Source organism: Macrobrachium nipponense, chromosome 22 (genome assembly GCF_015104395.2).
Source record: "Macrobrachium nipponense isolate FS-2020 chromosome 22, ASM1510439v2, whole genome shotgun sequence".
Lineage (NCBI taxonomy): Eukaryota > Metazoa > Arthropoda > Malacostraca > Decapoda > Palaemonidae > Macrobrachium > Macrobrachium nipponense.
The window spans coordinates 49,319,070-49,323,979 of record NC_087213.1 but is presented as its reverse complement, the minus strand read 5'-3'; positions in this window follow the sequence as shown (position 1 = coordinate 49,323,979).

Genomic DNA, 4,910 nt, shown 5'->3' with positions numbered 1-4,910 from the left:
ACAGTAAGAGAAGGAAAACCAACCTAAGCATGGCATGGATAGACTATAAGAAAGCCTTCAACATGATACCACACACATGGCTAATAGAATGCCTGAAAATATATGGGGCAGAGGAAAACACCATCAGCTTCCTCAAAAATACAATGCGCAACTGGAATACAATACTTACAAGCTCTGGAATAAGACTATCAGAGGTTAATATCAGGAGAGGGATCTTCCAGGGCAACTCACTGTCCCCACTACTCTTCATAGTAGCCATGATTCCCATGACAAAAGTACTGCAGAAGATGGATGCTGGGTACCAACTCAAGAAAAGAGGCAACAGAATTAACCATCTGATATTCATGGACGACATCAAGCTGTATGGTAAGAGCATCAAGGAAATAGATACCCTAATCCAGACTGTAAGGATTGCATCTGGGGACATCAGGATGGAGTTTGGAATAGAAAAATGCGCCTTAGTCAACATACAAAAGGGCAAAGTAACAAGGACTGAAGGGATAAAGCTACCAGATGGGAGCGACATCAAACACATAGATGAGACGGGATACAAATACCTGGGAATAATGGAAGGAGGGGATATAAAACACCAAGCGATGAAGGACATGATCAGGAAAGAATATATGCAGAGACTCAAGGCGATACTCAAGTCAAAACTCAACGCTGGAAATATGATAAAAGCCATAAACACATGGGCAGTGCCAGTAATCAGATACAGCGCAAGAATAGTGGAATGGACGAAGGCAGAACTCCGCAACATAGAACAGAAAACCAGGAAACGTATGACAATACACAAAGCACTACACCCAAGAGCAAATACGGACAGACTATACATAACACGAAAGGAAGGAGGGAGAGGACTACCAAGCATAGAGGACTGCGTCAACATCGAGAACAAAGCGCTGGGGCAATATCTGAAAACCAGTGAATACGAGTGGCTTGAGAGTGCATGGGAAGAAGGACTAATAAAAGTAGACGAAGACCCAGAAATATACAAAGACAGGAGAATGACAAACAGAACAGAGGAATGGCACAACAAACCAATGCACAGACAATACATAAGACAGACTAAAGAACTGGCCAGCGATGACACATTGCAATGGTTACAGAGGGGAGAGCTCAAGAAGGAAACTGAAGGAATGATAACACCGGCACAAGATCAGGCCATAAGAACCAGATATATCCAAAGAACGATAGATGGAAATAACATCTCTCCCATATGTAGGAAGTGCAATACGAAAAATGAGACCATAAACCACATAGCAAGCGAATGTCCGGCACTTGCACAGAACCAGTACAAAAAGAAGCATGATTCAGTAGCAAAAGCCCTCCACTGGAGCCTGTGCAAGAAACATCAGCTACCTTGCAGTAATAAGTGGTACGAGCATCAACCTGAAGGAGTGATCTTCGTGAAAAACGATCAGGCAAAGATCTCTGGGACTATGGTATCAGAAACAGATAGGGTGATATGTGCAAATAGACCAGACGTGACGTTGATTGACAAAATCAAGAAGAAAGTATCACTCATTGATGTCGCAATACCATGGGACACCAGAGTTGAAGAGAAAGAAAGGGAAAAAATGGATAGGTATCAGGACCTGAAAATAGAAATAAGAAGGATATGGGATATGCCAGTGGAAATTGTATCCATAATCATAGGAACACTAGACACGATAACCCCGGAACCCGATCCCAAGAATTCCTGAAAAAGAATCAAGAAGAAAAAAACTAGAGGCTCGAAGTAGCTCCAGGACTCATGCAGAAGAGTGTGATCCTAGAAACGGCGCACATAGTAAGAAAAGTGATGGACTCCTAAGGAGGTCAGGATGCAACCCGGAACCCCTCACTATAAATGCCACCCAGTCGAATTGGAGGACTGTGATAAAGTCAAAAAAAAAAAAAAAAAAAAAAAAAAAAAAACAATAATAATAATAATGATAATAATAATAATAATAATAATAATAATAATAATAATAATAATAATAAAAATATAATAATAATAATAATAATAACATCTCTCCATATGTAGGAAGTGCAATACGAAAAATGAAACCATAAACCACATAGCAAGCGAATGCCCGGCACTTGCACAGAACCAGTACAAAAAGAGCCATGATTCAGTGGCAAAAGCCCTCCACTGGAGCCTGTGCAAGAAACATCAGCTACCTTGCAGTAATAAGTGGTACGAGTACCAACTTGAAGGAGTGATAGAAAACGATCAGGCAAAGATCCTCTGGGACTATGGTATCAGGACGGATAGGGTGATACGTGCAAACAGACCAGACGTGTGACGTTGATTGCAAAGTCAAGAAGAAAGTATCACTCATTGATGTCGCAATACCATGGGGCACCAGAGTTGAAGAGAAGAGAGGGAAAAAAATGGATAAGTATCAAGATCTGAAAATAGAAATAAGAAGGATATGGGATATGCCAGTGGAAATCGTACCAATAATCATAGGAGCACTAGGCACGATCCCAAGATCCCTGAAAAGGAATCTAGAAAAACTAGAGGCTGAAGTAGCTCCGGGCCTCATGCAAAAGAGTGTGATCCTAGAAACGGCACACATAGTAAGAAAAGTGATGATGGACTCCTAAGGAGGCAGGATGCAACCGGAACCCCACACTATAAATACCACCCAGTCGAATTGGAGGACTGTGATAGAGCAAAAAAAAAATAAAAAAAAATAAAAAAATAATAATAATAATAATAATAATGATAATAATAATATATCTTTATTTTTTATGGAATTCTTTGTGTGCTTACAATCATACTCGCAAATATACAAAATGGAATTTTTTGGACATTGTTTTGCTCTCTTTATACGAAGTGGAGGGGGTACATAACTGGCATTGAAAATACCCGAAAGGGCACGTGATAAAAAAAAAAAGTTGAAATCCCCTGATTTAGCGTATAGGAGAATAAAAAAACAAAACTGACTGGCCAGTTCAGCGATTACGGAGGGGTAATAGAAACATTGGGAAAAAACCAAGGATTTATTATGGAAATGACTACTTGGTAACGGTGAAAATTAACTAGGAGGAAATGAGGAATAAGGTAGGTAATGCCATGAACATACTGAGAACTAGGATACTATAATTTTAAAAAAGAATTATTATGGTGAAGACATCATTGTTGTCGAAAGTATGGTATCTAGCGCGCACCTTTTGCCTCATCAGGAGTGTACATTGGAAGTGGACTGAATACCCCAATTAATAGAAAAACTTGTGTTTAAATACAGAAAAAGGTGGATTGGGTATAATAGATGCACATGCAAAAATTTTAGCAATATTTCATAGACTTGCTCTAAGAGATATAATGGAAAATATTGGACTAGGTAGGTACTATTGTAATATGCCCCTCAGCCGTAGGAGGCGTGATACCGTCAGTGCCCCTAACGTGGTGCACTGCATTACTTAAGCCCTTTGCAAGCTTCCCTTCAGCCCGTACCTGCAATCTCTATCATTTCTTTTACTTTACCACTGTTCATATTCTCTTTCTTCCATCTGACTCTACCAGCTCTAAAAATTGTTTCCGAATGTGCAAATGCTTGGTTTTCTTCAATTTTCCTTTCAGCGCTGAATGACGTTATAGTTCCCAGTGCTTGGCCTTTGGCCTAAATTCTATTTTCTATTCTGTTCTGTATTGTAATATGCGGCTGAATTATTTGATCTAAAGCCTATGGATAGGTCCCAAATTCAATGTTTATTATTCAGTCGCAACAGAAGTAGTTAGAAAATTATGCAAACACAAAAGTTTCCCCAACACCAGCAGTAAAGAGATATATATTTCACTTAAACCAGTGGCGAAACCACACTTGGAAGACTTATACGAATAGGATACGGAAAAGGTTACAAAAACCTTTGTTCTGTCCAGAAGTAAGAGAGTTTTTGTTTAAACTGTTGCCTGGAGTGCTGGCGACTAATCATAGACTACATATTTTGAAGATAGAAGATAATAATTTAAATGAAATGTGTGAGGAAGTAGAGTATCCTTTACATCATTTTCTACTGCTGTAAAGAAATTAAACGAATGCGTAATTATTTTTAAAAGGTTCTTTTGGACAAACGGATTAAATATACAAAGTTTTATAAAGTTTATGTACTTAAACTTCAACTGCGACACAAAGAAGAAAGATAACAGTGTACTGATATTAGTTGTGGGATATCTACTATATGCAGTCTTGGTGAGAAAATGAAAGAACATGTCTAGATCAGAGCTGTTTCAATCTTTCAGTTGTGAATTGACATACAACAATAGTTGGAGACTGTAAAATATCTATAAGGATAAGATACTGGATGTTTTCGTAAAGGAATATTTAATTTATATTTTTTTATTGGTTTATGGAATCAAATTACATAACACCAGTTAATTTTTGTTAGAAGTGCGAAAAACCTGAAGTTAAACAAAAGCTGCCGTTAAAAAACATGTAGCTTATACAATTATGTATCACGTATTCATTCATCTCTGATTATTTAGTTTGTACCAGATTTAATTATCAGTAAAGGTGACTCAGTTGCGAGTGGTTTAAGTTTATAACTTGTATAGTCTATTAATTATGTAAGTTTGCTGATTTGACTACATATAGATATGTATATATCTGAAATATTTATAAAATCTTATTACATCGTAATTTATTTTATAATGAAAAAATTATATAATAAATCTATTTGCAAGATTAATGCATGTAGTGCCTTTCGGAGCATTTGGGAGGGGATGTAGTACAGTCCAATAAGAAGTAAAAAAATGCGACGAAGTCTCTGTACAGCGTTTAATCAAAGCAACCGGAAATAGTCACTTACAGTGGACTCGGTATAATGCAGTAAGAGCAGCTGCCCAAGAAACTTTAACCAAAGCCCGGTGGTGGCCTGTCCTATATAGTTGCCAGACGCACGAGTATGGCTAGTTTTAC